Consider the following 15,287-nt stretch of genomic DNA (forward strand, 5'->3'; position numbering starts at 1 on the left):
TCAGGACAAAATTTAGGGTAGGGAATATATGTGCCGTCGTGGTGATTTCATGGAAACTGAATTACCGGTAAGTCTAATTCCAGCTTTCCACCTCATCACCACGACGACCACAAGGAGATATAAAAAAAAATATAAACTGTGGGGGTGGGGGCGACCGCCTGAACTACAAACTGGATTCCAAAAAAGTTGGGACACTAAACAAATTGTGAATAAAAACTGAATGCAATGATGTGGAGATGGCAAATGTCAATATTTTATTTGGAATAGAACGTAGATGACAGATCAAACGTTTAATCCGAGTAAATGTATCATTTTAAAGGAAAAATACGTTGATTCCAATTTTCACGGTGTCAACAAATCCCCAAAAAGTTGGGACAAGTAGCAATAAGAGGCTGGAAAAAGTAAATTTGAGCATAACGAAGAGCTGGAAGACCAATTAACACTAATTAGGTCAATTGGCAACATGATTGGGTATAAAAAGAGCTTCTCAGAGTGGCAGTGTCTCTCAGAAGCCAAGATGGGTAGAGGATCACCAATTCCCACAATGTTGCGCAGAAAGATAGTGGAGTAATATCAGAAAGGTGTTACCCAGCGAAAAATTGCAAAGACTTTGCATCTATCATCATCAACTGTGCATAACATCATCCGAAGATTCAGAGAATCTGGAACAATCTCTGTGCGTAAGGGTCAAGGCCGTAAAACCATACTGGATGCCCGTGATCTCCGGGCCCTTAAACGACACTGCACCACAAACAGGAATGCTACTGTAAAGGAAATCACAGAATGGGCTCAGGAATACTTCCAGAAACCATTGTCAGTGAACACAATCCACCGTGCCATCCGCCGTTGCCAGCTGAAACTCTACAGTGCAAAGAAGAAGCCATTTCTAAGCAAGATCCACAAGCTCAGGCGTTTTCACTGGGCCAGGGATCATTTAAAATGGAGTGTGGCAAAATGGAAGACTGTTCTGTGGTCAGACGAGTCACGATTCAAAGTTCTTTTTGTAAATCTGGGACGCCATGTCATCCGGACCAAAGAGGACAAGGACAACCCAAGTTGTTATCAACGCTCAGTTCAGAAGCCTGCATCTCTGATGGTATGGGGTTGCATGAGTGCGTGTGGCATGGGCAGCTTGCATGTCTGGAAAAGCACCATCAATGCAGAAAAATATATTCAGGTTCTAGAACAACATAGGCTCCCATCCAGACGTCATCTCTTTCAGGGAAGACCCTGCATTTTTCAACAAGATAATGCCAGACCACATTCTGCATCAATCACAACATCATGGCTGCGTAGGAGAAGGATCCGGGTACTGAAATGGCCAGTCTGCAGTCCAGATCTTTCACCTATAGAGAACATTTGGCGCATCATAAAGAGGAAGGTGCAACAAAGAAGGCCCAAGACGATTGAACAGTTAGAAGCCTGTATTAGACAAAAATGGGAGAGCATTCCTATTTCTAAACTTGAGAAACTGGTCTCCTCGGTCCCCAGACGTCTGTTGAGTGTTGTAAGAAGAAGGGGAGATGCCACACAGTGGTGAAAATGGCCTTGTCCCAACTTTTTGGGGATTTGTTGACACCATGAAATTCTGATTCAACATATTTTTCCCTTAAAATGGTACATCTTCTCAGTTTAAACTTTTGTTCCGTGATTTATGCTCTATTCTGAATAAAATATTAGAAGTTGGCACCTCCACATCATTGCATTCAGTTTTTATTCACGATTTGTATAGTGTCCCAACTTTTTTGGAATCCGGTTTGTACTAGATAAATCTAGTCTATAGTGTTTCATAAAGGTGTGAATGCTGGACCATGTGGCAGCTTTACAGATGTCCTCTAGAGAAGTTCCGGCCCTCTCGGCCTGGGAAGAGGACATAGCTCGGGTAGAGTGGGCTCTTAATTTGAGGGGCAAGGAAGGCCCTGGATTTCATAACAAAGAGAAATAGAATCTCTAATCCATCGTGCTAGAGAAGATTTGGTGCTTTTAGACCCTTATTCTTACCTGAGACTAAGACTAACAGGTTATTGGTTTTACGGAATTCTTTTGTAACCTCAAGATACCGTAAAACCGAGCATCTTACATCTAGTGAATGGAAACTGGACTCTCTACTGTTAGAGGGATTACTACAAAAGGAAGGTAGAATTATCTCCTGGTTTCGGTGGAAATCGGATACCATTTTAGGAAGAAAACCGGGATCTAGCCTAAGAATAATTCTATCCTCAGTGATACGGAGATATGGTTCTTGTATTGATAGGGCTTGAATTTCACCTAGCCTTCTTGCGGATGTGATGGCAACAAGAAAAGCAGTTTTTAGAGATAGGTGCTTACTGGAACAATCTGACAGGGGCTCGAAAGGGGCGAGTGTCAGGCCTGTGAGCACTGTATTTAGGTCCCAGTTAGGGATCCAGGATTTTACAGAAGGGCGGAGCCGAGAAGCTGCTTTCATAAATCTTCTAATCCACCGGTGGTTGGCTAGATCTTGATCGAAGAAACAAGCTAGGGCCGAGACTTGTACCTTCAAGGTGGAAGGTCTAAGACCTAGCTCGAGACCTTGCTGGAGGAACTCTAGGATTTTCTGAAAGTTAGGAGGCTCTAAGTTCGCGGCAGGGTTACCAATCCAGGAGCAAAACCTCTTCCAAATTTTCAGATAGATCGAGAAGGTGACCTTCTTTCTACTTGCTTTCAGGGTAGAGATTACCCGATCAGAGAGACCTTGTGATTTCAACATCTGGACCTCAGGATCCAAGCTGATAACTTGAGGAAAACCGGGTTTGGGTGTAAGATTGGCCCCTGATGAAGCAGGTCCCTCCTGGATGGGAGAGGCCACGGGTTCTCTACTGATAGGTTCTTTAGGGAAGGGAACCAGCTCCTCTTCGGCCAATAAGGGGCTATTAATATTAGGGTTGTATCTTCCTGGTTGAGCTTCTGGATTATCTTGGGAAGTAGAGGCAGGGGTGGAAATGCATAACAGATTCCAATCCCACCGAATCGTGAGTGCGTCCAGCGATTGTCTCGTGGATTCAGGGAACAGAACGTTGGTATCTTTGTGTTCTTCTTTGAGGCGAACAAGTCTTTTTGAGGGGTGCCCCATCTGTCTATTAGCATCTGGAACACGTCCTGGTTTAGAGACCATTCGGTCTGGTCTATTAGTTGTCGACTCAGATAGTCTGCTTCCACGTTTAGTGCTCCCTTCAGGTGAATCGCGGAGATGGATCTTACATGGGACTCCGCCCAATTGAAGATCTTCCCTGCCACGAACATCAGCTTTCCTGATCTCGTCCCTCCCTGGTGAGAGAGGTACACTACTGTTGTAGTGTTGTCGGAAAAGATGCGGCAGGCCCTCTGCTGCTTTCAGCTCTCTGAAGTTGGAGGATTGAGTGCGAGTTATTGGCTGCAGGAACCCTGAAAATAATGATCTCCCACTTTCGCTCCCCATCCTTATTCGCTTGCGTCTGTTAGGACTTGGATGTAGGGAGTCTTTTCCCAAGGAACTCCTAAGGACAGGTTGTTTGTGCTCGTCCACCAGTCTAGGGAGGCTTTTACTGTTGGAGGGATAAGCACCTTGTGATTTAGAGAACCCTGCTGCCTGTTCCAGATTCTGAGAATCCACGACTGGAGGGATCGGAAGTGTGATTGACTCCAGAGGACAGAAGGGATGCAGGACGAGAGGAGACCCAGAAGGCTCATTGCTTCCCTTATGGGACAAGACCTCATGTTCTGAAACAGTCGGATCTTAAATTGAAGGTTTCTGATCTTGTCTGGTGGGAGAAATGTATGTTGAACACGGGAATCCAGGATGACCCCTAGAAACTGGATTGTGCTGGAAGGTAGAAAATTAGATTTCTTCCGGTTTACCAACCACCCTAGATCCTGAATTAGAGACAGGAAGGTTACTAGGTCTGTTTTGAGCTGGCTTTCTGAGTTTCCAATCAGGAGAAATCGTCCAGGTATGGTACGATCACCAGGCCCTTGTGTCTCAGGAAGGCCACCATCTCGACCACTAGTTTCGTGAAAACTCTGGGAGCAGATGATATCCCAAAGAGAAGGGCCGTAAACTGGAAGTGAAGGGTTACTCCCCTGTGATCTTGAATGGCGAATCTTAAAAACTTCTGAAAGTCCGGATGGATTGGCACGTGATAGTAAGCATCCCGTAGGTCTACTGTACACATCAGAGCGTCTCTCCCTATTAATGGTATCAGGGATTTTAGGGATTCCATCCTGAATTTCCGATATACTACAGACCTGTTCAGGGTCTTTAGATTTATGATGGTGCAAAATGAACCTTCTTTCTTTTCTACCAGAAAGAGATTCGAGTAGAACCCCTGTCCTAGCTATGTTGATGGTACCTGGACTACCACATCCATATCTAGAAGGTTCTGAATTCCCTGCAGGATCTTCTTGCATACATTGGAAGAGCTTGGGTTGGTTACAATGAAGCGGTCTGGGGGAGATGAAGAAAATTCGATCTGGTATCCGGAATTTATGATGTCCCGGACCCAAGGGCTCGGAGTAATGGACTCCCAAGGAGCCAGAAAATTCTTCAATCTCCCCCCCCCCCCCCCCCGACTTTCCAACGCCCCGACTTCCCTTTATCCCTATAGGACCTATTCTGGCTGGTGGGGGCACAAAAAGGATATTTTCTTTTATAGTCGTTCCTCCGGGAAGCCCTTTTTCTTATCCGCTGCTTTCTCTAAAATTCGGTCTAATACAGGGCCGAAGACGTACTCCCCCAAGAACGGGATGGAGCATAACTTCATCTTTGAGGTGTTATCTCCTGACCAGCATTTCATACACAGAGGCCGGCGTCTTTAGCAGCGAATCTGACGGCATCTGCCATGAATGCCGTGGCGGATTTTAGTAAGGGAAGGGACCTTAAGATTTCTTCTCTAGGGGTGTTGTCCCTAATATGAGACTCCAAGTCGTTCAACCACAACCCTATGGACCTTGCCACCGAGGTGGCAGCAATATTAGATTTGAGGTTAAACATAGCTGCCTCCCAAGATTTTTTTAACAGACTATCCGCCTTCCTGTCCATGGGGTCGCATAACTGAGAGGCGTCCTCAAAGGGCAAGGCAGTCTTTTTATTAACTTTTGATACTTGTACATCAATTTTTGGTGTTTCATTGAAAATTTTACATTCATTTGAATCGAACAACAGACTATTCCTGAAGGACTTGGATACCCCCACGCGCTTATCGGGATTTGACCACTCATCGAGCACCATGTCGCGTATATTTTCATTGATCGGGAAGACCCGGGTCTTAACACGAAGTCTCCCGAACATCTCATCCTGCACAGAATGAGCTTTTGGAGCTTCTTCTACCCCCATAGTGGCTCGGACTGCCCTTAGTAGGTCTGGCATCTCGTCCGAGGAGAAACAAAATCTTCTGTCTGATTCGGAGATTTCTATATCAGAGGAAGCCTCCTCATCCTCCCAGGGTCTGGAGGATGAAGCGTTTTCTGCAACCTCTTCTGAATCAGAGGAAGACAAAGATGGCCTCCTCTGTCTCTTAGATGGAGGCAGGTCCCTGGGTAAGGAGGAGAGCTGGGATAAGGAGGTTTTAACTTCCTCGTGTATCATAGATCTTAGCTCCTCAATTAAGGAGGGCTGTTCTTCACGTATAACGCTAGAGATACAATCTTTACATAATCTCTTGCGGTAATCGTCCGGAAGTCGCTTAAGACAGGATACACATTTAGCAGGCTTCCTAACTTTCTTCTGAGCCTCCTTAGGGACCTGGGTGAAAATAGCCCCAATCAGGCAAGCTGACACATACATAAATAGAGAAGTAAGCCCCAAGCCTGAAGAGTGGAGGAGGATGAATGGCAGGTAACCTGAAAACGGTGCAGACACAGTAACAGGGCAAAAGCGCTTTCCCCACAGGGGAACTTACGGCAGGCGGCACGGAGGGGTCTCCTGGGGAGCGGGGTTCCGCAGACATGTCGGCACACACAACAGCTTGTTGCTCGGCACTTCCATGTGCTGTGCCGATGTTTTAAAGGAGACTCATCCTAAAGACGTCACTTCCTCTATCCACCGGAAGGGACGTCTGCCGCATACCTGAAGCGCTACGGCACACAGCCCTGGAGGCCCGGCGGGAGATCGCGACCGAGGAGAAGGCTCACGTATGGTAACGGAGCGAGGCCTCCCACATCACCCCCTGCCCAGCATTAGTACAGAGACCGCAGGAGAACACCAGGTAACCGGAGGTGTTTTTTCAGAATGGCATCAACTTCATCTCCCTGGGCAGGAGACTCTCTGCTCGTCCTCTGTAGGGACAGGAAACACTGGTGCTGGAAGAGGCGGATTTAAACCCTCTCTCTGTTCCTGCCCCTACAGAGGTCAATCTCCTTGTGGCCGTCGTGGTAATGAGGTGGAAAAAAAGTACTCACCTCCTCCATTTGCTCGCACTGCGGTGAACGCTCACTTACTGGAGGACAGGACCTGCGAGACGTCATCACGCTGGAGCGCAGGTCCTGTCATGAGCTTTTTTTTAATTAACACGTGGGGGGGGGGGGGGGAGGTAAAGGCTGCAGTAATGAGCGCTCCAGTGAGTTACCAGCCGGGTGGCAACACTATATAGAGCAGGAATATGCTGCTCCATTCATAGTGGGGCAGTCAGACCCAAACCCCCTGTCCTGATGAGGGATAAGCCAATCTTGGCACATACCAGGCAGAAACTTTAGACCCCTTTCACACGAGCGAGTGTCATGCTCCAGACTCACAGCTTGTGTCAGAGCACCCAGCCTGACCTCCCAGCACTGGTGGGTCGCATAGCATTATACTTATGATGGTATCTGGAATGTACTGTATAACACTGACCTAATGCTGTCAGTGTTATAGAATACATTCCAGAACTGTAAGGGTTACATAGCTTCATAAATCAGTATAATGCTATGTGACAGTGCTGGGAGGTCAGGACGGGTGCTGATGCACTCACACTGCGAGTCCAATGCCTGGAACTCGCTCTTGTGAAAGGGGCCCAAGTCTGACATCTAAAGATGTCACTTATGATAAGTAACAGACACAGGCTGGATTCACACACAGCATTTTGCACATTTTTTGTGACATTAATTTTATTTTTTTCCTTAAAAAAATTAATTAAAAAAATGCTGTGGCTGGATGTCACATTAAAGAGGACCTTTCACTAGTTTAAAAACTAACTATATCAGTGGGCAGAGCGGCGCCCAGGGGTCCCCCTGCACTTACTAGTATGTCTGGGCGCCGCTCCGTTCGCCCCCGGTATAGGCTCCGGTGTGTGCAGCTCCCTCTGTTGTACTGGGCGGAGTTTTTGTATTAGGGTTGTCACTTGCTGCAGCGTTGGCCAATCGTAGCGCACAGCTCATAGCCTGGGAGTCCCAGAGCGGCGCCCAGACATACTAGTAAGTGCAGGGGGACCCCTGGGCGCCGCTCTGCCCACTGATATACAGTGGGGGAAATAATTATTTGACCCCTCACTGATTTTGTAAGTTTGTCCAATGACAAAGAAATGAAAAGTCTCAGAACAGTATCATTTCAATGGTAGGTTTATTGTAACAGTGGCAGATAGCACATCAAAAGGAAAATCGAAAAAATAACTTTAAATAAAAGATAGCAACTGATTTGCATTTCATTGAGTGAAATAAGTATTTGAACCCTCTAACAAAAAAAGACTTAATACTTGGTGGAAAAACCCTTGTTTGCAAGCACAGAGGTCAAACGTTTCTTGTAATTGATGACCAAGTTTGCGCACATTTTAGGAGGAATGTTGGTCCACTCCTCTTTGCAGATCATCTCTAAATCCCTAAGGTTTCGAGGCTGTCTCTGTGCAACTCTGAGCTTGAGCTCCCTCCATAGGTTTTCGATTGGATTAAGGTCCGGAGACTGACTAGGCCACTCCATGACCTTAATGTGCTTCTTCTTGAGCCACTCCTTTGTTGCCTTTGCTGTATGTTTTGGGTCATTGTCGTGCTGGAACACCCATCCACGACCCATTTTCAGTTTCCTGGCAGAGGGAAGGAGGTTGTCGCTCAGGATTTCACGATACATGGCTCTGTCCATTTTCCCGTTTATGCGAATAAGTTGTCCTGTGCCCTTAGCAGAAAAACACCCCCAAAGCAAAATGTTTCCACCCCCATGCTTGATGGTGGGGACGGTGTTTTGGGGGTCATAGGCAGCATTTTTCTTCCTCCAAACACAGCGAGTTGAGTTAATGCCAAAGAGCTCTATTTTGGTCTCATCAGACCACAGCACCTTCTCCCAGTCACTCTCTGAATCATTCAGGTGTTCATTGGCAAACTTCAGACGGGCCTGCACATGTGCCTTCCTGAGCAGGGGGACCTTGCGAGCCCTGCAGGATTTTAATCCATTGCGGTGTAATGTGTTTCCAATGGTTTTCTTGGTGACTGTGGTCCCTGCTAATTTGAGGTCATTAACTAACTCCTCCCGTGTAGTTCTAGGATGCTTTTTCACCTTTCTCAGAACCATTGACACCCCACGAGGTGAGATCTTGCGTGGAGCCCCAGAGCGAGGTCGATTGATGGTCATTTTGTGCTCCTTCCATTTTCGAACAATCGCACCAACAGTTGTCACCTTCTCTCCCAGCTTCTTGCTAATGGTTTTGTAGCCCATTCCAGCCTTGTGCAGGTCTACAATTTTGTCTCTGACATCCTTGGACAGCTCTTTGGTCTTTCCCATGTTGGAGAGTTTGGAGTCTGCTTGATTGATTGATTCTGTGGACAGGTGTCTTTTATACAGGTGACTAGTTAAGACAGGTGTCCTTAATGAGGGTGACTAATTGAGTAGAAGTGTCTAACTACTCTGTGGGAGCCAGAACTCTTAATGGTTGGTAGGGGTTCAAATACTTATTTCACTCAATGAAATGCAAATCAGTTGCTATCTTTTATTTAAAGTTATTTTTTCGATTTTCCTTTTGATGTGCTATCTGCCACTGTTACAATAAACCTACCATTGAAATTATACTGTTCTGAGACTTTTCATTTCTTTGTCATTGGACAAACTTACAAAATCAGTGAGGGGTCAAATAATTATTTCCCCCACTGTAGTTAGTTTTTAAACTAGAGAAAGGTCCTCTTTAAAGTCTACAATGAAATATAAAAATATGAAATTCTAGTCAAAAAATTCCACAAAAAAAAAAAAGTCTGAAAAAGTAGTTGAAACTGATGACTTTTTTTTTTTAACGTTTAGTGTGTGTGAGACAGAGCCCAAAATATGCATGTGCTTCTGATAGAAACCAAGCAGACTGATTGCTATTAAAAGGGTTGTCACTTCAGCAAGTAGCATTTATCATGTAGAGAAAGTTATTACAAGCCACTTACTAATGTATTGTTATTATCCATATTGCCTCCTTTGCTGGCTGGATTCATTTTTCCATTGCATTATACACTGCTCGTATCCAGGGGTTACGACCACCCTGCAGCGATGGCCATGTTTGTACACAACAGAAAAAAGTGCTGGACTATGCATGCTCCCGCAGTCCCAGCCACGAGAGAGGCCGGCACTTTTTCCTATATTGTGCAAGCACGTCCACCACTGATGGGACTGCAGGGCGGTCTGTAACCATGGAAATGAGCAGTGTATAATGTGATGAAAAAAATGAATCCAGCCAGGAGGTAATATGGATAATAACAATACATTAGTAAGTGCCTTCCTCTACATGATAAATACCATTTGCCGAAGTCAGACAACCCCTTTAAGCCCCCACAGATATTCATAAATCTGACTGTTTTGTATGAAAAGTATTAAAGGCATAGACACTTTAATCTGCTGAAAATTTATTTAAATAATCTTACAAATACAGATTTGGACAGGAAAACACATTGAATCAATGGAAAACAGAGCCGTTACAACGTATGCGAGTGTATATAAAGGAGGCAGCGATCCTCTGGAACCCGCAGGAACAGATCGTAATGAAGATTGGGCCGGCCAGAATTTTATTTTATTTCATTACAAACTGCATTAAAAACAGACTGGTGGCAAACAAAAGGATTTGTGCAATTTTACATCCATGTATTCTTTAATGCATCTAAAATAATAAAACTAAACATAATGAAGCAACTTTGGAACAATCTTCATGAAAAAAAACAAAAAACTGTCTACAGCTTCAATGCAGACCTATGTGTGCTTTTAGCCATGGCGACGTGCACCTGCGCATTGGAATGTGCTGACTAAGGCCTCCTGCACAAGACCATAGGTGTCCTGTTGCCGTATTGCGGACCGCAATAAATGGGGCACCGGCCGTGTGCATTCCGCATCACGGATGCGGACCCATTCACTTCAATGGGTCCGCAAATTCGGAGATGCGGAACGGAACCACAACTGAGTGCTTCCATGGGGGTTCGTCCCATACTTCCATTCCGCAAAAAGATAGAACATGTCCTAACTTTTTGCGGAATGGCCGGATCTTGGACCTATTAAAGTGAAATGGGTCCGCGATCCGCTGCCCCACAGTCTGTGTTTGTGCATTGCGGCCTGCAGCATGGCCACAGGGCGCACACGTTCGTGTGCAGGAGGCTTAAGGCTACTTTCACATCTGCGTTTTTACTGGATCCGTCATGGATCAGCAAAAACGCTTCCAATGCAAACAAACGTATTTTCGTTCCGTTTTTTTTTGCGGACCGTATGCGGAACCATTCACTTCAATGGGTCTGCAAAAAAACTGAAGTTACTCCGTGTGCATTCTGTTTCCATATGTTCGCATTTCCGTTCCGCAAAAAAATAGAACATGTCCTATTATTGTCCGCATTACAGACAAGGATAGGACTGTTCTTTAGGGGCCAGCTGTTCTGTTCCGCAAAATTCGGAATGCACACAAACGTCATCCGTATTTTTTGCAGACCGCAAAATACATACAGTCGTGTGCATGAGACCTTACATTGTGATCACTCTTGCTCCGCATCCCAGGACATGCTTTTTTTTTCTAAACTACAAACAGTAGGAAAGGGAGCAAATGGGAAGGGGGAGTTCATGCGACTACAGGATCAGACAAACGCAGTCCTAATAACCATGCCCACTGGTGTATGCTGCGTCAGGAGTGCCGCCCCTTCATGAGTCCTGTGCACCAAGAAATTTAATAGATACCTGCAAGGGAACTAGAGTACATTTTAGATGTAATGTGCACCAATTTTCCGGTGCTCTTGTTAAGCAAGTTGAACCGCTGATGTCCCACTCCCTCCCTGCCCAATTTTTTTAAAAAAGGAGCGAGGCTCGTGGAGCAAGTCAAATGCGTACAAGCTTAATACATCTTCCTCAGGATGTTTTTGTAGTCTGTACAGACGGGAACACAAAAAGGTGTACATTGCAGCTGGAGAGGAAAAAAACAATAGGAGTTGTCTAAAATTAGCAAAAATTGGCAGGGGATGGTGTAAAACAACTAAACAAACATCACTTACCTGATGAATCAGCCATGGCTCCAGCACTACCTTTCTGACAGTCTTTGCTTCCAAGGCTGCAGTGCTGAGGAGAACACATGACTGATGCAGCCAATCGCTGCCTTCAAAAGGCAAGCTGTTGAGGCCACCGATTGGCTGAAGTGGCCACGTGATGTTCATGCGACGTCATCGATGCAGCACTGTACACAGAAATCGGCAGGGAGGACTGGAAATGCAGCGCTGGATGATTCTACATCTTAAGGGCTCATGCGCACACACGTATTTTGTTTCCGTGTCCGCCTGTATGCGGAGCCTTTCACTTCAGTGGGGCCGCAAAAAAACTGAAATTACTTCCTGTGCATTCTGTTTCCGTATGTCTGTATTTCCATTCCACAAAAAAATAGAACATGTCCTATTATTGTCTGCATTATGGACAAGGATAGGATACGGAATACACACGGACGTCATCCGTATTTTTTGCGGATCCATTTTTTACAGACCGCAAAATACATACGGTCGTGAAGGAGCCCTAATTTTAAGTGACAGGTAACACTTGGTTGGTTATTTTACACCATCACCTGCCTGTGCCCCTTTAAACAAGTTGCTATATTTTTATTTATTTTAGATGCATTAAAAAATTACCGTGGTGCACATACCACGTACGAAATCTATTACATGAGCGTTTTCTCTCACTAAAGACTGGAACTAATTCCAAAATGACGGCGGAAACACTATTTTTCCTATGCTGCAGTTTTTTGGGAAAAATGCTGATAGAATACAGTAAACAAGCTGTTATAGTAATAATATAGACCATCCATCAGAAGTAAACTGTAAACCTGCTTAATGCAACATTTTCATCTGGTTTAACTCTGTATATTGGGCTTCATTTATGAAAATCAGTTCAGGTATAAATTGGAGGTGCCGCCATTTTCATTTTCTAACTTACAGTAAAATATTTTACAAATGAATTCTGACCGCTATGAGTTAAAGGGAATCGGTCACCAGTTTTCTGCTACCCTCACTTTTAAATCCCAAAAAGCTTCAGCACATGCCGAGTCCCCGTCTCTCCCCGCCTATCTGCCTCTGATGGAAAACAGACTGTCGAACTGAATCAGCGGTAGGCGGGCAGGGAGAGCCGGGAGCTCATGAATATTCAGGACTCCTCATTCTGCACTGGAGATGTTCAACGCAAGATTTTAGTCAATTAAAGAAAGTGGCCCAGCATTTTGCTAAGGGGATCTGTCACTAGCTTATGTTGCCCTTAGTTAGGACACCACAAAACTGGTGACAGATTTCCTTTAAAAAGGGCATCTGTCAGCAGATTTGTACCTATGACACTGGCTGACCTGTTACATGTGCTCTTGGCAGCTGAAGACATCTGTGTTGGTCCCATGTTCATATGTGTCCGCATTGCTGAGAAAAATGATGGTTTTAATTTATGCAAATGAGCCTCTAGGAGCACCAGGGGCGTTGCCGTTACACCTAGTGGCTCCGCTTTCTCTGCAATTGTCACACCTTCTCGACTTTGACAGGGCCAGGTATGACGACGTAGTCACTGTCAAAGTGGAGAGGGCACGGCAGTTGCACAGAGAGCTAGGTGTAACGGCAACGCCCCCTTTGCTCCTAGAGCCTCATTTGCATATATTAAAACATCATTTTCCTCAGCAATGCGGGCACATATGAACATGGGACCAACACAGATGCCTTCAGCTGCCAGGTGCACATGTAACCGGTCAGCCAGTGTCATAGGTACAAATCTGCTGATAGATGCCCTTTAAACCTCTGCTAGTCTGAATGACTTTCCATAAATGAGAAATGAAGGTCCTCATCTACAAAGACCAGCGATATGGCCAATAGCGACCAGACTTTGCATCTTAGGCCCTAACTTTCATAAATGAGGTTATCAGTCTCTTTGAGCAACTATTCTGGGCAATTTAAGAACCATTTTCAAGCAACTTGACAGAGGAGTGAAGAAATAATCTTGTCATGTTTTCTATTTACTCTTTGGTAATATTTAAAATTATCTATGAAGTACATATCCACAAATATACAGTATCTGGAATATATTCACAGTGCAATTAGTCACAACAGCAAAAGGTGCAAGCAAACCTTAGAAATAAAACTTAGAAAAAAATAAATATATTGAATTACAATTTCATTTGACCAATAATTTTTTTTTTTATATCAAGCCTTTCTAACAATTCTACCAATAAAGGTCACACAAGGGTTGGGGTCTTACTTTATGTACATATCACACTTCAAATAATTCATGTGAACACTCAAGCGTCAGACCTCATCTACTGCATGGGGTACTGTTCTTAAAGGGATTGCGCAAGAATGGGCGGTGTGAACCCTCCCCCCCTTCTGCCAGACCCGCACAGGGAAGACGACTTGCCTGCTTCCAGACACCGGCTCCCGCTCCTCCGGGCTACGACAATGTTATCATCCGGTTTGACATCGCTGCAGCCAATCACTGGCCGTGGTGATGTCCAGCTCCCCTTGCGTCATGTGACCATTTGCCATGACGCAAGGGGAGCCAGACATCATGGCAGCGGCCAGTGAAGGACTGCGGAAATGTCAAAACGGATGTTGACTTCGATGGAGGCCTGCATGAGAAGGAGCCAGCGTTGGGAAGCAGGCAAGTCATCTTCCCTTTACAGGTCTGGCAAAATGTGGGGTTTGACAACCCCTTTAACCTTTTTAATACTCCGTTAAAATAAAATCATAAATAATAGGGATTGATAATGTTGTGTATAAAGTGCCATTGCAGACGTGTGTCTTCATGGTTACAGTTTAGAAATAAACCCCAATTCACAGACAGTAAGTGAGGGAGAAGTGTGGAGAAACACATGGCTACAGGACCTGACTACAAACTGTCTGTAGTCTGTAACCATGGATACAAATTTTCAGTCAGTGCGATTAGCAAAGTGTTTTTTTTTTTGTTTTGTTTTTTATTTCACAGATCACAAATTGGCTACAGAAGTGGACACCCTTTTAAAGGGGATCTGTTATGGGGTCTTGGGAACATAAATGCAATTAGTCCTGCTGCTCCTATGATTAGGGTCGTCCATTCACACGTCCGCATCCGCACTTCCGTTCTGCCAAAAAAATAGAACATGTCCTATTCTTGTCCGCAGAGAATGAAAAGAAAAGGTATTTCTAAAGTGCCGGCCATGTGAGGTCCGCCGGTGTCAGTGTTTTGTAGATTCGCAATTTGCGGACAGCAAAACACTTGCCGACGTGTGAATGGACCCTTACAGTGTTTTGTTTTCCCCCCAAACCCCATGACAGCTGCTCTTTAAAGGGGCTAAAGGAGATTACAAAAAATAGCTTCCACAAACATAGCCAGTCTTGCCCATGGCTTACATGTAGTATTAGGCTGGGTTCACACCTGAGCGTTTTACAGCGCGTTCCTACGCGCTGTAAAATGCTCAACAGGCAAGAACCAATGTTTCCCTATGGGAATGGTTCTCACCTGAGCGTTTTACAGCGCGTACGATCGCGCTGTAAAACGCCCAACGCCCCAAGAAGTACAGGAGCTTCTTTGGGGCGTCTTGTCACGCGTTCCCGTACATAGACTTCCGGGAATGCGCGTCAATGGGCGTTCACTTGTTCCGGAGGCGCGTCTGTAAACGTGCATACAGAGCGCTCCATCCCGTACGCTCAGGTCTGAACGCAGCGTTACAGCTCAGTCCCATCCACCTGAACATTGATATCTTAGCCTATGGAATGGCCTAAGGTTGGTGCAGTTTTTGTTCAGGAAAAAGATGGAAACAAACAGAAAACAGGTCAAATGGAGTCCAAAAGTTTAATTCTTTGGACTCCAGTTCTCTCAATCAAGTGAATGGATCTGTAGCGGTTTACATTTTAACACCACTGGAGGGCTAAAACGTGGTGTGAACACACCAAAAGACTGA

Source organism: Bufo bufo, chromosome 3 (genome assembly GCF_905171765.1).
Source record: "Bufo bufo chromosome 3, aBufBuf1.1, whole genome shotgun sequence".
NCBI classification, from domain to species: domain Eukaryota; kingdom Metazoa; phylum Chordata; class Amphibia; order Anura; family Bufonidae; genus Bufo; species Bufo bufo.